The sequence below is a fragment of the Tyto alba genome, unplaced genomic scaffold, assembly GCF_018691265.1.
Source record: "Tyto alba isolate M040663 unplaced genomic scaffold, T.alba_DEE_v4.0 Super-Scaffold_23, whole genome shotgun sequence".
Taxonomy (NCBI): Eukaryota; Metazoa; Chordata; class Aves; order Strigiformes; family Tytonidae; genus Tyto; species Tyto alba.
This window is the reverse complement of record NW_024881297.1, coordinates 21,118,280-21,137,066: the sequence shown is the minus strand read 5'-3', so window position 1 is coordinate 21,137,066 and position 18,787 is coordinate 21,118,280. Positions and strand designations below refer to the sequence as shown.

At 36.8% G+C, this 18,787-nt stretch overlaps 1 long non-coding RNA gene across 1 annotated transcript; it reads right to left on the bottom strand.

The window, feature by feature from the left end:
* Nucleotides 1–591: 591 nt before the first annotated feature.
* Nucleotides 592–17,471, bottom strand: LOC122153769. Its single transcript, XR_006165650.1, has 3 exons — nucleotides 17,438–17,471; nucleotides 8,678–8,683; nucleotides 592–601 (listed from the first exon to the last, which is right to left on the bottom strand). It is a non-coding gene; the product is annotated as an uncharacterized LOC122153769 (long non-coding RNA).
* Nucleotides 17,472–18,787: the final 1,316 nt, after the last annotated feature.

The following is an 18,787-nucleotide window of genomic DNA, read 5'->3' as shown; positions in this document are numbered from 1 at the left end:
TTTATAGAAAAATCTCAAGAAAAGAAAAAGGGATTTATATGCAAAATATATTACCTTGCAGAACACTTGTTTTTCTGAAGAATTTTCTTTTGTTTTGAGACAGAAATATTCAAATAATATTTTAATATAAACAGTCCTGAAACAGAAAAGGAATTGGCAAGACTACTGAATGTGAAATTTTTAACATTTATTGTTGCTTCATCCTCATCTTCAAACAAACTGAAATATACCACAGTAAAAGCAAATCCTTGCTCAAGGAGGATCAAAAAGAAGGACTAGTTTAAATTATGAATGAAATGGAATGATTAATTTATTCACTTACAGCAGTTGACAATCATAGTGAATGAGAGATGTGATGAATTTTTAACAATCTTTATCATCACTTAAACATTGTGAAGCCCTGGACATGTTGTTTTCATTTATTTGCACAGGGATAAAAAGGTGTTAATACCAAGACCATTGCCAGATATGCACAATGGATTCTTTCAGAAAATAGAAAAAACCCGAAGTCAATTATTTTTGTCTGACTTAAGTGATAACACCTGATAGTGTGCAAAAAGGGTGTTTGCGCTGCATTAAGAGGATCAGATCGAACTGCCTCCTCTGGGGGACAGACACACACCCCCAACCCCTACCCCTCCCTTTCACATGCTCTTCTGAAAAAACAGTATTTAACCTCTAATGTGTAGCACGCCATGTTCTGTTTCCTTATTTTTGTGTGTGCAGTTTGAAGCTAACATGGACTTCCACAATTTGAGCACCATTTTGGCACTGGGTCATCATCTCTGTTAGCTGCTGGGATGTTGTCCCATTTGTGCTGGAGATCCTTTCACTATTGATTTCAACTGAAGTTCATCTAATCTTGTTGTTCCAGAAAGGTCCTCAGCAAACCCAAATCATGTGAATTGCTTTTCCTCCTCTCACATGAAATTTGTAGCTTACATTGAAGGTAATGACAGTGATCTACTTATTTTTAAATGCATCTTAGGTTCTTTTGAACTCCTTCAGAAGTCTATTTCAGTATCCTCTCTCTTTTTCTGGACTTGTTATTGACTAGATGTCAAAAGTTAGGAAGGAGGCCTGAGAGGACTTAGGGAAAAGGAATTATAGGACTGCTATGGATGGACTTTTTTCAGTTTATTTGATTCCCAGAAATGGTGAGACAAAGGAGTGAACAGGGCTGGGTCACCCTCAGACCTAACCACAGAGCTATTCAGGATTGCAGTTCAGGAATGCAGCTGGGCACTGTACATGCAGATGATTGGCAGGTCTGGGCCACCAAATGACTAAAAAGACTTATAAGTAATTGCTATGGGGCCCAGAATATCACAACCAGTTTTATAAGCTATTTTCACAAAATTTCTATAAAGTGCAAACATGGCTAACAATGGAAAAAAATTTTAAAGGAAGACTCTCATGGTTGAGGTGTCCTTGGACTTAAAGTACACTTTGAAGTATGAACTCCTATGTCTTCCATATTTTGAGCTGCAATTAGAGCTAATGGAATTTTTTTTTTTACTGATCAGCCTTTAAAATCTCATCAGGCTAATGTGATTTGTATACCTGATGTGTGCATTTCATCTACATTTTTGTTATCTGCCAAAGTGTAAACTACATAATGAACTGGAATGCTATGTTCTAACCTCCTAGATAAATCATCATCATTCCACTCATAATCATGGTAATATTTCTAATAAATCTGGAAAAATGTTTTGACTTTGGTATTAGGGGGATTTGGGATTCGGGAATTGGAGATTGAGACACCAAGGTTTTCAGTCTCACTGTAGAGTGAAAAGGGAAAATGGAATATTTTTACTTTCTACTTTTTGAAAAACCTTGATAGTATTGACATAAAACTGAGCAAAGGGAGGAGTTAGTTTCAGTTAATGGAGCAAAGCTGCTTCCTGCCTTCAACTTCTTATTTTAAGACCTCTCTGAAAGCAGTAGCAGGACCTTTGATAGATTTCCTGTGAAACAACAAGGACTAGAGAAACAGCTGAGCTTGGAGAAGTAGTTGGCCATTCATCAATCAAAAGCTGACTGGTTTATTACCTGTGATGTGGGTGGGTGGGTGCTGGTAATAAGCAGGAAATAAAGAGCTTGTAACCCATGAGATGTCTTCAGCTACCTGAAGTGAGTTCAGATGATGCTTTTATAACAATTATATGAGTCAGTTTGACTATGAAGACCTTACTGTATGCAGTGATACCCTTTAGAAAGTATGACACTGGCTTCCAAAAAACATCACAACGTTGCTATGTAACTCAGGAGGATAGTGTTACTCACTGTTGTAGCAGCTGCTGTTGGGTCATACATTCTTTAATCATTGTTAACTATGTTAATAATCCCTGAAAACAGCAAAGTAATGTTATAAGAGCATTGACATTCCCATCCAGATGTGAATTTTGAGGAGTAGGATGTTGAAAGAGAATGCAGATTAAAAATTAATCCTTTTCACTATGAGGAAAACCAATATTTTTTGTTCATTGAGTGGCATAATAAGAGACTTGAACAATTGCAATCAGAAAAGTAATTGAGAAGGACTGCAAAACTCAGCAATTACATTCAAGAGCTAACTGCCAACATGCTTTAAGTGTGTTGAACTGAGAAGAACTCCTTAGGTGATAGTTTGTGACTATTTAGGGTTTGGAAGACACTTCTCCAAAAATAATAGGTAGGAGTGTCAGTACCACTAAGAGTTTTTGAATATGGTCTTTGCCCATGAGCAGTACTACGCTGTGTGAACTAAGTCTGGTGCTTTCTTGCTACTATGTTTTGCTGCAAAATAAAGTTCTGCATGAATATATGTTGCTTTCTTGGGCACAAGCCAATCTAGTGAATTAAAAATCTGGCATCATACATGATATACAGAGTGCAACGCAGCAGGGAGTAGTAATTCATCCAGCATTTGGCCATCTATTTACCTAAAGTAGCTGAATTGTTGCACATCTTAGGTGTTGGGTTTTTTTTGTTGTTTTTTTGTTTTTGTTTGTTTGTTTGTTTTTTGTTGGTTTTTTTTTTTTGTTGTTGTTGTTGTTTTTTGTTTTGTTTTGTTTTTTGTTTGGTTTTGTTTATTGTTTTTTTAATTAATAGTTGGAGGAAGGCAGCACTGGTAATACAGCCCATGGTCACTACTTACAAAACAGGCTCTTAATCTTCCGGAACATGTGTTTGTCAGTATTAATGCTGTTTCTGTTTATAAACTTAATAAAACTTTATCCACCTTTAATGCTGAGATACTGTTTAATGCCTCCCATCTCTAGACAGATACTTTTGTAACACTGTCAGTCACAGCACTAGATCTAAATTCTTCTATTAATTCATTTAATTATTTTTCCTTTTGTGCATTCTGTGGGAAATCCAATGTAAAAATAACTATTCTCATAAACTGCTATAGCATCTATATTGGTTTGAATATTATTTGTCACTAAATGTAGTGTTTATGGTAGTTTTGGTATTGCTCCTTCCTAATCAGGATACACTGTAAGTAAACACATTTATTTCAGTATTTTGTATTGATTTAATATAAATTTATTCAGATTCTTAGTTTTTACATTTCCTTATTATGTTAAGAAATAGAGAATATTTTATTTTGTATTTATTAGATAATTACATTTTTACTGATAGTCTGTGTCAAACTAAATTTGCATAAAAATTGGATTTCAATTAATGCAAAATCACAGTTTAGAATCATTTCTATTACTTGATTAGAATTAACAGACTTTTTTTCTTTACAGATGCTGAAAACAACTTGAAAGTTGTTAGATATCTCTAATGATAAATTAGTGAAGAAAAACCTAAAAGCATTTCTATATTTCAACTTAACAGAGTTAAGGCAAAACCTTTCATGTGTCAGAAACTGAAAGACTTTGATTTTTTGGAAAGGGAATTAAGTAAATATAATTTTGATTAGGTTTTAGCTTTCAGGTCCTCAAATGTGGGGGTTTTGTACACTGTTACTCCAGGTGGTGGATACTTGTGTCCATGCTCAGCTATGCACCACTTTGTGGGGATTTTCTGGGGGAGGGGATGGGGGGGGGAGGGAGTGTGGGGAGGTGGGGTGGGGTGTTTGTTGTTTGTTTGGGTTGGGTTTGGTCTTTTTTTTTATTTTTATGTGAGCTCCCTATCCAGATTTTAGTAGTGTTGTTGTGGTATCAGGATGTTTATAAAGAATATGAAATTATACACACAACTCAGAGTATGACACCTAGTTTGCTTTGTGTGTTGTAGCAGTTGGACATAGAATTTTACAGGTCTATCTCCTGAAGAGAAAAGAAGAAGAAGAAGGAAGCAGACACCAACTCACAGATCTCAGAGTGCTTTGATAATCTAAATACATAAGCCACCATTGTGATAGCCTGGATTTCCTTGCAGTGAAGTAAATCTCACAAGTTAATGACATGACCTTAATAATCATGTACTATTATTTGTCAGAAAGGATGACCACTTTTTTGGTTGTTACTGAATAGCTGGCAGATCACTTGAAAAATCATGTATAATTTCTTAGTGTGATAACCAGTATTTGTAAGTTAGCAGTTCCCTGAAGTTGCTTGAATATACAAGAGTATGTGTCTTCATGACTTGCATATCTTCAGATCTACTGGAGACCAGTGTGTGGCTCAGAATGGATGCTATTGCTGTTGTGTGAGAAAGGGTGCACAACTTCAAATGTTCAGTTTTTGTATGAACCCCCACAGGGGTTCACCCAGTTACCAACCAAAGTGGAAGACCTGAAGCAAGATCTTATCATGTGCCAGTCCAGCATTCTTCTTGGGCTACAGTGTATGTTGTAGGGCAGTTGATCAGTTCCCTGTTACATCTAATCTAGAACATTGTTGCCAACACTGTCAGCTGAAGTAGGTAAAACCATTAATTAGTCTCCCGCAACACTATTCCAGTGATAGATACTCCATGAAGCTACACCAAAGTGGCTTTTGGCTTATTGTCCTTCCTCATTTTTCCCTTTCTGTCCCTCCCTCTGTTGCCTGAGTGTTTACCTTCTGTGTCCTTTTGACCTCCATCAGTAAAATGAATTGAGGTAAATAAAAGAAAATTATTATGTTATCAGAGTGAGTACTGTTGTAGTGGTGTAGTAAAACTGTAGATGTCATAGCGAATGCTAAACCAGTTTCTAGTGAAAAACATATCCTTTGAAACTCCAAAAACACCCCAGGAAACATTTTGGATCACCATCTCCAGTAACAAAAGGACAGAAACTCCAGAGAAAAGAACCTTACGTATTATAAACTAAAGTCTCATTAAATGCTACAGTATCAGTATACTTCAGCTCTCTGGGGAAGGGAGATCTAGCCATGAAACACATGGCAAATCTTACAAGTATTGTATTAGAACTGGTGTAAAATTCTGCCATGTTGCTAAGAGTGTTATATGGGCTTAAAGATGCGGATGTATGTTGATCTTACCTATAACAGTGGGTATCATGGAGATAGGGTATGCTTACACCTGTGTAACCAGAAACAGAACTGAATGATTAGTTGACCAAAATTTTATTAAGGTTTGGGATTTCTTGGTGATTTCTTAGAGCAGAGAGTTGTCAGCTGGATGTGGTCATCAGCTGCCAATTGGGATTCAAGCCAAATGGAAAATTAACAGCAAGATGACCTGCTCACAAAAAGTAGAACAAAGAGCTCTTGATCCTTATGTGGAGAGCTTAATCTATTTTATTCTGCAGTTTCCCATCAGTAGAATGGGGATAATTGCATTCTACTGCCCACAGGGTTGTTGTGAGGGTAAATAAATTACAGATTACAGAGTGTTCAGATGCATTGGCCAAGAGAGCTGTAAAAATACTGGGAAAGAGAATAATTTTCACAGCAAATAAGCAAGTCTGAATCAGAGACAGGAATGTGCTAGTCAGAGGCTTTGAAATTCACTTCTCACCCTACACTCAGAACGAGTGTACAAGTAACAGTAAGATAAATTTAGCACAAAAGCAGATTTTGCTGGATTTGAACTGGCATTGTACTGTCTGCTAGAGATGATACTGACGCTTTCCTGCCATCAAAAACATTACAGTTCCACAGCAGTAGAGAAGCTGTCCATAGCTAAGCTCCTCTGGACTACGCAAACACACTCAACTATTTCCTATTAGTGCCTTGAATCTGCAATATGGGTCTTCAGCATAAATTAATCTTATGCTTTGTGGGGTTGAGGCAGATCCTTGGCTGTGTTGGTGTAGCTGGGGGACACAGTATGTATTCCTTGAAGTCTTTAGTTCCAGGAGAGTATATCAGAATATGACTAGATGTTGAGATAGTGTAGTGATATGAAAACACTGATGGTTTTTGTTTTCTTGTTATGCCACAGACAATTTTAAAAGTTACAGGGAAAAGAGGTTCCCAGAGTTACAGTGACTTTTAGGGAAACTCAGAAAAGGTAATATATTTTCTGTGAATAGATTTCAGGTGACTGGAAGAATAGATTTCAAGACACAGGAGGAAGCCTTTCCGTTGATTTCCCGGAATGCAATTGAAAGAAGAATGTGGCCAGCTTTGCACAGAAAGTGCTAAGTGCCTTTCTGACAGAATTTGCAACTTCTAGTGTTTTCTCACCTCTAAACCTTGGCTGTATTGGCAGGCTTGCTGTGGAATATTTCACACACTGGGTCAAGGTGAAATCAAAATAAGAAATCTTTGCTATCCCTACTGTGAGAGGTTCAACTTGCTACTATTTTTCCTTTTGGCAGGAGCTTGGAACCCACTGTATCCAAAAAATGCAAATGATGTTGCTAATTTAATTAAGCAAGCCACATGAAATCAGGAAAATTACAGTCCATGGTCAAGAACAGTTTTTTATTTATTGGAATTACATCAGTATCTAATTGAAAAATACTACATAATTACTTTTGGTTGTGATTTAACCCTCAGTAGGCAGATTAGCCCCACACAGTGCTTGCTTACCTTCCCTCTGCTTCCCACTACCCCAAACAGATGGGGGAGAGGCTCTGAAAGGTAAAAGTTCAAAAACTCATGTGTTCAGATAATGACAGTTTAACAAGGATAGCAAAAGATGCATGTTCCAGCAAAGCATAACAGTGGTTTCACTTGAGGGGAATTATGGCTTGGGAACAAACTGAGCATCAGGTTCCAGGTGGTGAATAATTGCATTGTGCATGATTCACTTTGTATTTTCTTTTATTAGTATTATTGTTATTATTTATTATCTCCCTGTCCTGTCCTGTCCTATTAAATTCTTCTTATCTCAATCCATGAGTTTTTAACATTTTTCTTCTGAGAGAGTAAGCGAGTGGCTGCCCGATGCTTAGTTGCTGGCTGGGCCCAAACCACAACAGTACTGTAAATCTGAAGGGTAATGAGAAGGGTTAGAATTTTTCCAGTTTAATCACAGGGAAAAATATTGCTGCTAGCTGACTGCAGTTCAATTTATGATCAAATTACAAGGTTTTTGGATTGCTATTACATTTATTATGAAAGTCAGTGTAAGAGTTAATGGAAAAAGTTAAATCTGCAAAATCTTGTGACAGAGTGGAAAGTATCTTTGACTCTGAATTTGAGATGTTGGCAGTGAGGCTTGTGATTTCTGCAGTATGTTTTTTGTTCTTCTCTTGTCAGTTCCTGCCTTCTAATGGACTGTTCTCTGCTTCCATTTTTCCTCTTTTCTTGCACAACAATAAAACATGAAGAGTGAAGAAAGGATCAGAAAACCAGAGGTGCCTTTTCTCTCTCTTCAGGACTAATTTTCTCCAGCTTATGCTACATTTGTGTCAATTGTCAACACCTGATAACTAACTGCCTTGAATTCCTCCAACTCTAATGTAGCAGTCATGCTGCAGATTAACCTGTCAAGTATCAAAGGCCAGAGTTTAATGTGTGTTCACTTGGGAATAAGGGTTTGGGGATGGGGCTGGGAGGGTAGGGGAATTGCTAAACAACTTCTGGTTTGATTTAACAATTGACTATCTCAGGACCTTAGAGTGCTGCTTTTTCCACATTAGAACATAAGTTGTGATACACTGTAAACTGCTGCTTTCTGGCTGCTCTGCTGCTTCTGTTCAATATGAATGCTCACTTGCAGTGTCTGCAGTTGTTATCTCTCAGACAAGGTTCATTACCCAGTGTGTAAAAAGCTAATCTCACACTCAGAGACGAGATATCAGTTTATTCTATAGTTGCCCCAAGATGGATGCTAGGGGGTAATTCCACAAAGCTAGCACACTACACAAAGGAACTACAGCCTATTTATCTTGTTACATGATTAGTAAAAACCTATCTAAGTTTAGACTCATTGGTCTGTAATTACCATTCCATCTCCCATTTTATAGTTATATTTAAATTAACCTCACTTGCTGTGTAAATTAGCACACATGCTCCTTACAGGTGTGGGGGGAAAGTTCCCCCAGTTACCACAGATTTTTTTGTGGACTTCATGCTTCTTGGGCAACTGTCCAGACTGTGGCACCTTCTGGGGCTGGATGTTTACCTCTTATCAGTCTCTCAGCTCCTCTTCAAGGGTCTGGCAAGGCCTACTTCATATCAAGCTTACACAACAGAACCAGTGATTAGTGGTCCTTGTGCTTGATGAGAAACATTTCTATAGGCTACACAGTTGTGATCAGACTTTGCTTAGGCAGCTGTAGAATCCAGGCTAGCATTGTTATGCCATTATTTGCCCTCACATGTTGATCTGCCATCATGACCATCTGCTTTCCCACATCTTCTGCTGCAGCAAATTAGATATACAACAACAACAAAAAATACGTTCCAAATTTCAAAACCACTAGTGGGAATGTGCAGCTGTATTCTCTTTCTGACAAGGAAGACCAGTTGCCTGAAGAGCACTGCTGATTTAGCTAAATTTTGCACCTACATTTTCTCACTCCTCTCTCCCATCTTTTTGCATAATTTTTTACCTTTTCTTAAATATGTTATTACAGAAGTGCTACCAACATCACTGATTGGCTCAGGCTTGGCCAGTGGTGGATCTGTCTTAAAGACAGATGGAATTGCCTCTGTTAATATGGCAGCAGTATCTGGTGTATTCTTACAGAAGCCACCCCTGAAGCCCCCTCCTGCTACCAAAATATTGCTATATAAATCCAATAAAAACTGATCAGTTTTATGCAATGAGATTGGATTTTACAGGATCTTGTAATTATTTTGTCAGTCCTCTAACTTTTGTACAGCTAAGGGCTCATAATTTTGAGCTTGATCCACACATAATTGCAGAACTTTAGGAGCGGGAGATTTGAGAAAGAATAACAGAAATGACCAAACTGCTGTCAGTTGTCATATTGTAAGACATCAGAGTTGGCACAGTAATAGTGTGGAATGAAGAGAATCACAACACTACTTTTTCAGCAGGACGGGAAAAAGTAGAGTGGGAATAAAGAACTGTACCCTGACAGAGACACTCTCCTGGTCTGTCTGTGCTAATTTCAGTAGCATAAGCAGGTGTGAGTGAGTCTGGAATAATGCATGAGAGGAATGTGGTGAAGAGAAATTACATTTTAAGTTAAACAGCTGCTTTAAACGTTGCTTTTCAGCCATCCATGAAAGTGTGAGCTGACTCAGGACTGGAACAGTTTACATTTAGAGGTTTTTTGTTTGCTTGGTTGTTTTTTTTTTTTTTTTGTTGTTCTTGTTGTTGTTGTTTTCTCTGTTTTTTTGAAGGCTGAGATCACAATGCCTGTAATGTCTGTATTCAGTATGAGCAGCACCTCCCTTGATTAGTATTTCCATAGTAATCAGGTAGTCCACATGGGGGGAGCAGTGCCTCACCAAGGTGAAAGAAACCCTTATTGGAATGTGTTTGGAAGCCTTTGCTGTTGATCATATAAATGAGTTTTCTTTACAGCTGTCCTGTGGAAACAGAGATGAGTTTATAAAGTGTAGTGTTTCCAACTGAAAAGATATGAAACACATTTTAAAATGTTATTTAAACATACACACTGAAAGACAAAAGAATCTGTCAGCAGTACTGCAGCTTGATGACAGTTATTTTGATCTTTTATATTCTTAGAATCTACTTCAGGTAGAATCCTGCAGGTGCATCTGTGAAGATTGTAATTGATATGCAATAGTCATTCTGTGAGGCTGGGAGGAAACTTCTGTGTTGTTTTCACAGTACTGCTTTTTGCATGTGTTTGTTTTCAAGCATGGTTTTCATAGAGAAGAACATTTTACTTGCTGTAGAGATCCACATATAAAGTCAATAGACTAAGATTTTACCACAACATATTCTAGTTTACTCATAATGCATTTAAATATTCAAATGTTTTAAGCAAGTATCTGATATACAGAAAACACTAAACTGAGATATGAAAAAAATACAGGATCCTCTGGAATGCCGGAGGTGAAATTTAATTATGTACTTAAAATTAAATACAAAAACAGTACACATGATTCATAATTTTCAGCTGTGCTTTCAAACCTGCTTAAGGGAATGGATGCTTAAATCTTATTAATTGAATTGAAATTAGGTGTCCATATCTCTAAGCAAGCTTTGAAATTTAAGTCTTCATGAAAATTAAATGAGTGAGTTCACTTATGCTGGATAATAACATTGTGCTCCTTGACTGAGTGGAAAACAGTTGTGAGAAAATGCTAGGAAATGGGATTTCTTTATTTTGCAACTCCAAATCATGTTCTGTTATGGAAGTGTTGGAACTGGATAAAAACAGGAATTCTTTTATTTCAATAGAAATTTTTCATTTCATATTTTCCTGAATAAAAATGGAAAATGCAACTTTATACTGAGTTGATGCATTAGAGAAGTAGTTTTGTTGTGCTTCTGTCTCTCGTTTTCCCCATCAGTGTCCTCTTCTACATCCAGTGTAGAAAGCGGGGCCACAAGAACTAGAAGTTTAGAAAGAAATGAAGGGCATTGTATGCAATTCCATCTGACCTGAATAGAGAAGTTTTAATGTTGAAAAATATGAGGCAATTAACATTTTCATTGTGAAAATATTGCTATAATTTGAAAAAAACAAACAAACAAACAAACAAAAAACTCTTAACTGCCTTAAGGAAAAGAAATAAAAAACCGCATACTTCTAGCTAGAAGTTTTGGAAGAGGACAAATGTTTGCAGACCCTGCTGCACACTGCCATTTCATCTGTATAAAACTCAGTCATGTCTATTTGTTGGGATAGAGCGTGCTTTACATCACCGTATTCCAGACATATAGTTCAGTAACTTGTGCATGTGCACATTTAGAAGGTTAAAAGTAGGCATCTAAAGCTTTTTAATGTTTGAAATGTTAACTTTTAAAAGTTAACTTCAGTTTATCATCAGTCCTGCTTTTCACTGAAACACTGCATTGTTCTTCTCATTTTAGCATTCAGATCTTCTCAGAAATCACATTGTCTGCTATTTAGGCTATTCTAACAATGCAGAGAAGTGACATAACTGTGCAAGCAGAGGGTAGCTTTCAGCTCTAGGCTGCTCTTTTTCTCCTTGTTCTTATTTCCGCTGTTCAGCCTTGGTTATAGCATGCTTTCTTGCAAAGCCCTATGACATGCTTTCAGAAAAGACCTGTTGAAGTTTATGAAAGAGTTCTTCCAAAGCAAGAAAAATGGTCACCGCAGACTGAAGAAAATGTGTCCTTCCATAAATCAATAAATGCTGCCCTTTTAGTGGTTTTATTTACCTATATCAGTTTTTCCTCTTTTTTCAAATCTTCATCAATGCTTTTTCTATTCCTTGACAACACAGCATCTCAGACCTCTTATTTTAAATTAAAACCATCTACCTTTGTCTTGTGTTCTTATATGGTTTTGCACAGTCTTTCCTTTCCCTATCTTGTATGCATATGCTTTCTCTGCTTCTGTCTCTGAAATCATGCCCTATAGTTGCTTACACTACACAGGTGCTCTTGTTACTACTGATGTCACATATTATCATTGCTTTCTTTACCCTCTAAGGATTAATATAGGGTTAAGTGAGAGCAAACATCGCTAGGAACTCAAAGATTTTTTTTTTTCCTGTATTATTTATAGGTGAGTATAAATAATATTAGTTATACTGATGATTCTGTAAAAAGACATTCTCCTTCCTTTGAATTAATTAGCTGATGCAGAGCTGAAGGTTGTCCAGCAGACATACAAAAAGATGCACCATCCTTCTTGAAATTAAAGAGCTGTGGGGGTAGGTAAACTGAAATTTGTTTACAATAAGTAATCACTCTTATTTTAATACATCAACTGTGAAGCTGTCAGTTTATTTGGAAAATAGCTGAGGTCATTTCAAAGTTAGCAATTAATTATTCTTATTAATTGATAAATTGGTGGCTGTGGATTGTTAGACAGCATTTTTATTATTTATTTCCAGTCTTTCTGTTAAAATTTATTTCAATTCCCTATTGCAAGCTATGGAGTACCTGTGCTATCTGATTGCATGCTTACCTCAAAAAAGCCAACAGTTGCCTGCTTATATGAGGATACTCAAGCAGTGAAAAAGTTGTATATACAGTTACACTGGATATTGTTGACAACCTGGGGCACTTGTTACCTTTTTGATGGATAATATTGTCCCAAAAACTGGGTTCTTGACCCGGTGTGCAAAGAGCCAATTAACAAACAGAGTCAAAATATTTCAATTTATTACGGTTCTGCACAGAAAAGGGTGCTAAGCATCCCAAGTGGACAGCACACCTAGTTACAACTACACACCATATTTATCTGATTCTGAACAAACACATGCCTTTCTATGTAATTATTGGTTAGTATTTTATGACAATATCATCTATTAGCTAGTTTTTTCCTCGCTTTCATTTAAAGTCACAGTATTTACCTATTAATTTACACATGCTTAAAATGTGAGGGGCTTCATTAAGAGGTGGGTAATTTAGGCTATAGAGGTGTGGTTTTCATAATATAATGAGATAAATTCACCTAAAGAACACAAAAATAGGTACTTTCCACAGCATGGTTTCAGATTACCATTCTGGTGGTCATATATCTTAATAGTTCTACCTTAGAACTAAGTAACCATAGATCTCTTTATAGCAATAGTGATTCTGGTTACAAAGCAAAACTTAGATTCTGAGCTGCAGATCGTATGAGAAATGTAACCCTTTCTTCTTTTGCTAAATTTCTTCTCTTTTATTCCTTTACAACAATATGGCTGAACTGCTGACACAGTTTGTAGCAGAAGTTTTAGAGGATCCAGTTTTGAGTCCAAGTGCCCAAGACATCCTTAGATGGTAAGGGAGAGTTTATGTTGTTAACTGCTTTGAGATTAATTTTTAGCCAGCTCATGGTTGTTTTTTCTTTTGTGGCCTATTGTCATCAGCAGAAGCCTTCCCATTCATGTGTGACATGAGAAATATCTAAACTCTCACAGGAAGCACAAAGACTCCCTGCAATTCTTGTAAGATTTAGATCAAGCCCTGAGTGCTTCCAGAACAGAGCCATGTCTTTGACCTTTCTTGACAGGGTTTTTGGTAGTCCCTGCCTGGAGCACAATGGCAGTTTTGAAGTCCTCAAGATGCTCCCAGTTTTTAGGAGGCAGGGAAATCACTGGGGAAGTGAGGAACATGAGAAAGTTTGTTGGCATCACTTAGGAACAGTGAATAAAAAGGCAAGAGTAATTTAATAGTTTCTCTGTCAATAGCTGCTTGGATGGTGAAAAGCAAGGGGGAGGACTGAAAAGCCAGTAGTGCTTTAATACAATAGATAGTGAACGCTCATGCTATTGTTTTCCAAAAATGTAAGGCTTTTTAGTGCAGTTGATGATGAATAATGCAGATGTCAGGAGGGGGAGATGAATGGTATGCCTGAAAAACAGTGAGCCCGAAGGCTAATCCTACACTAACCACAAACACAGAGCCCCCTCTTTCAGAAGCATTCCTAAAGGCATGAACCAACTCTTTTATTATGCTAGCAGAACCTATTTGCAGGCCATACCCTTGTGTCCATGTTCACATACTATGTGACACTTCAATTCCCAAGCAAATCATTGAAGTATATGAAATTATTTTAATAAACTTTTTACTCTCTTATACCTCATTGTCCTACCAAAGGAAGCAAATCATTGGGAAATAATGTGCAGAGTCATCTCCAGTGAAGTTTTCTCCATTAAAAAAAAGAGAAGTGCCAGATGGACCAGGCAGTGAGCTGAAGACTTTACTGGGACTACTGAGGGACTGTAGTGCTTAGATGGTGCTGTTGTAATGGGTAATAGTATAAAGCTCTAAGACAGACACACAAGATAATTGAAAGTGGCAGAAGTGGTCCCTTAAGAGTCTGCTGTTTAATTATTAGCTTCCTAACATCATCATCTCATTTTATGGTTTACCAGCAGTCTTGCTGAAGGCTTTTTATATTCGGTATTGTGGTGACATGCATGTTAAAACACCAGCAATGACTTTTTGTAACTAATTTAGAAGGCTGGGTACTTTGCAGGACTTTTGGATATTCAGTTTCAGTCCTCCTTAAGGAGAGCTCACTAGTCATTTACTGCTTAAAGCAAAACATGGCAAAACTCAATATAAAATTAAAAATCTTAGAGAAATGAAGCCTCAGAGTGAAAAAAAAAAAAAAAAAAAGAAACAAAATTAATAAAAAAAAAATAAAATGGGCACTGATTCCTGATTTCTCTGCAAATAGGATTGACTAGAAATAAGTGTTCATTTGGATCCTTGACACTGATGGGTTTATTGAAGAACAGGCCACTATGGATGTTTATGTTCTTACATTTTCTTTTTGCATATAGTTTTGTTTAGTTCTCATTGTGAAATGAATATGCCTTGTGTTTTTGTTTCAAATATCTCAGAAGCCAAGATGAAAAATCAATAACACATTAAAAAATTATCAGTATAAAATGTTTAAATAAAACACCAGTTAACAAAGACAAATGATAACTGATAGTTAACATAATAAAGGTAAAACTCTGTTTCTATTTTAATAGTACTTTCCAAATCAGTTTCTGTCATGTATTCCTGTTGATCAAACTCCGGCTTTACCACAGGGCATTTGTGAGTTCAAAAATAACATTACAAATGTGATTAAATATAATTTTTCTTGACATCTCTTGTGTATTTGAATAATTGACAGAATTTTCATCTTTCTATGCACTGTAATCTCCAAAGAACAGTGGATTTAAACATGTGATGAAAATGACCAAGTTTAATGAGATCATTATATTACTTCTGATGTTGCATACAAATGGAAAGCGTTTTGCTACCGTGACTCATCACAATTCACACACTTTCGTAAGGATTCTTCAGATTGGATAACAGAACAAACAAAAAAGGGCTACCATCCATTTAGACATTTAAATAAGCAGGTACATTTTCAAAAGTGCTGAGTATTTCCTGGTGGAATTCATCCATGTGCCTAAATAGGCAGATGGATATTTAATAGTCCCATGTCTGCAACCCCTATGGAAAATGAAAGAAAATGTCTGCTTATTTCAGCAGGACATTTTGAAAACCTGTCACCTTTGTTTTGTTGGCTAAGAGTTGAGCTCCTGTTGAGATGTGTCCAATGTTAGTATTGAACACTTTGGAAAATGTGCTTCTGTTCAAAGCCCTATTTAATTTGTGGGAAACTGATCCAGTTTTTCTTTGTATTGTTTGACAAATTTAAGAAATAATTCTCAAACATAGGTGGATGTTTTCTTTATTGGTATTTAAAGAGTGAATAGCAGTAGAAAAAAATGTGTGGCCTTGTTATACACATTAGTATTTAAACCATTGTCAGCAAAGTGACACTAATTCTAAAATTTGCATGTAAATCCATGTTATCTATCATTACAGTTTGTTCAAAGCAGTTGGCAGCTGTTTTTCCAGATTAAATAAGCAGGCTGCAGACATACTGAATGTTTTGTGCTGATGGTGAGATAGAAAAGTCTGGTGATGGTGATTGCCATGTCAGAAAAAACACCCCTCAGAAGGATTTGAGGTTTCATTTTCAAAAGTAAATATTCCCTTCTGCAGAAATACCATTTTGCCATGGGAAAGCATCTACATGTTTCAGTAAGCAAATTTTCCAAATTATGTCTTTACTACTTGCCTATCCCATTAGCACAGTCACCTTGCCATTCACATCCCTGTAATGATCACTTCTGAAACATTTACACCCTGTGTTTGTCTGGCTGGTTGATGCTTACTCAGTGCAAGATTATTGATTGCAGGTGCTTAATAAGAAAGTACAAAGCAATAAGCTATGAGAGCTGTTGATAGTTCAAAAGGTGAAGCTGGCAATTATATAGGGATCAGGGGGATTATTACATACGGGGCCTAGGCAAATATGTTTGATTGCTGTAGCACTGCTGTGATGACTGTTTGAATGAAAATGTATCATTATTGTTTTTTTGTTGTTTTATTATTACATTTTAAATCTACATCTTTTTAATGCAAACAGCCTATTCTACATTACAGCAAGAATATGCTACTGTAACTTACTGATTTATGAATATATCCCTCTGTTACAGTATTTTCATCTCCTGGTACAGGTTTTTTGTTATTTTTCACTCTGCTGCTGCTATTTGAATGAGACACAAATAATGTACTTGATTTTGAATTCTGCCTCTTCTTGTGTTGCCACTGTTACATTGCCTTTAAGGAGTTTTCTTCTAATAGTGAAAAAAAGAATGGAGTGTTCAAAGGAATAAGTTAAAAAATAAAAGAAGGAGATATATTCTGGTCCCTTTCTTGTTTGACTTTTAGATCTCCCATGAACTGAGCCTCATTTGAAATTGAAAAAAACAGAACAAATATACAAACAAAAGAATTCATCAAAGCAGGTTACTTTAACATTGAATCAGTTTGTTTCAAGCTGCTTTCTGATCGATGTTTGAGCTTTCATCAGAGCTTAACAGCAAATATTAAATGTATGGCCTTTTTTTTTTTTTTTTTTTTTTTTTTTTAAATAAATAGTGTTGTTCTGTGGTCTGAAGAAACTATCTAAAGACAAGAACAGAAAAATGCTTTAGTTAATAAAAAGGCCCCACATGTGGCAACTGCTTATGCTTAATTTAAGGAGGTGTGTGAAGTCTAGTATTGAGGTTTAAAACTAATCATTATTTTTCATTAATTTGGTCCTTTCAGCTCAACTGCTTAGCAAGGGCAAGCAGAAAGAAAGCATCTGATGTACAGATTACTCTAAGTTTGATGGTTGTGATGCATGGACCAGTAAGACTTTAAGTGTGCATACCAGTGCAGTAAAACTGGTAGAGTTATGCTAGTTTAACATGAGTGGAGAATTAGCACTTTTAAAACTGAAATCTATATAAAGGGATGAAAGACTTGAGAAGGAGGTGACATTCACCTGTGGAATTACTTTATAGTGATGTTGCATATCTGCAGGGTAAGAAAAACTTATCTATACAAGGTTAGATAAGCAGAGGCATCTTTTATTAACAATACACACAGAGGTGCTACCACCGTTGCTGACTGGCTCATTCTTCCAGTGGTGGGTCTCTCTTGGAGTCTGCTGGCATTGACTACATTGGACACAAGGGAAGCTTCTAGCACCTTCTCACAGAAGCAACCCCTGTAGTTTCCCTGAGACCAAAACCTTGCCACACAAACCAAATACATAACCATTATTCAGTGAAAATAGTTCTTACTCCAAACAGACCTATAACCTAGGTCAGCCATAAAGCTTGAGGAAGTAAGTTTTTGCAACAGATATTACAGAATTTAGCCGATATTTTGAAAGAATGTCACAAAGGCAAGCAAAATATTTGTGTTCTCGACTCTGAATTTAACAGGATTTCTTGGCTTTCAATAGGAACAAGAAGTTGTAAATTATCTTGTTAATACCTCAAACTCTAAACAAATCTTTTATTTCCTTTGACATGTTTGAACTGGGATTGAGACAGCCAGCCTGGGACATACTAATGTAGTTAAGAAAGCACGTTCTTAACAACCCCACTCTTCTACCACTTTAAAATTGAAGGTGGGAGAAATAAAATCTCTGATTAGATGCCCAGCACAGTTAGCATGCATCAGTTGTCTTTATAACCATAACTCTGTGCTCTTCTGAGGCTTTAGCAAACTTCTTAACTGTTGTTCATTGGTGATTCTCATCATTTTGGAGGCATTAAGGAAGTTGAACTGTGTAGTATTTTGAGTAAGCTGCTGTGGATTTGGCTCCAGCTTAAGCTGAAACCTGTATGCCTCGTGAGATTGAAGGATGAATCTGAGATCAGGTGTTGTACTCTTTTTGATATTCATGCTAGTTTGTGAGGGATGAACTCCTGAAGGTCTGGTTGGTTTGTTCAAATCTCCAAGCTCTGCTGTCTTACACTTCAGGTATTCTGTGTCTTCCCAACACCTGCTGTTTACAGACTCTCATGGGTTGTGAGAGGGCTGAAGTCTGTCTATGCCAGAGCCCTGGGTGGGCCACTGCAGAGTTTACTGTAGTGTGATGCTATGTGCAGGATCTTGCCTCCTTTGGTAAGCAGCATTTGTGTCTCCTGGCCACCTGTCCTAAGAGGAACACACCAGGCCCCTCAGCTGAGTCCTGGCAAAACTTAATTCTGTCTGCATTGCAGAGAAATTAGTTTCTTTCTGTACAATGGAAATTTCCACTGGCAATTTGACACTTGTGAAATCCTCTTTGTTTCACATAACCAGTGCTTGCTTATATACAGGTCCACCTTTTTGAATTTCTCCTGAAGAAGAAAAGTTAATGGGGATGTTTGGAATAAAGTGTTCTCTTTTCCTTCATAGCCTGTGATCTTCACCAACATGTTCTTGGCTCTGTGGTATGTCTTACCAGGACCTTGGGGATTTGCTTGGATGATTAAAACAAGAGCAACAAACCCTGTTGTATTTGGGCCTCTCACTGATTATAGTT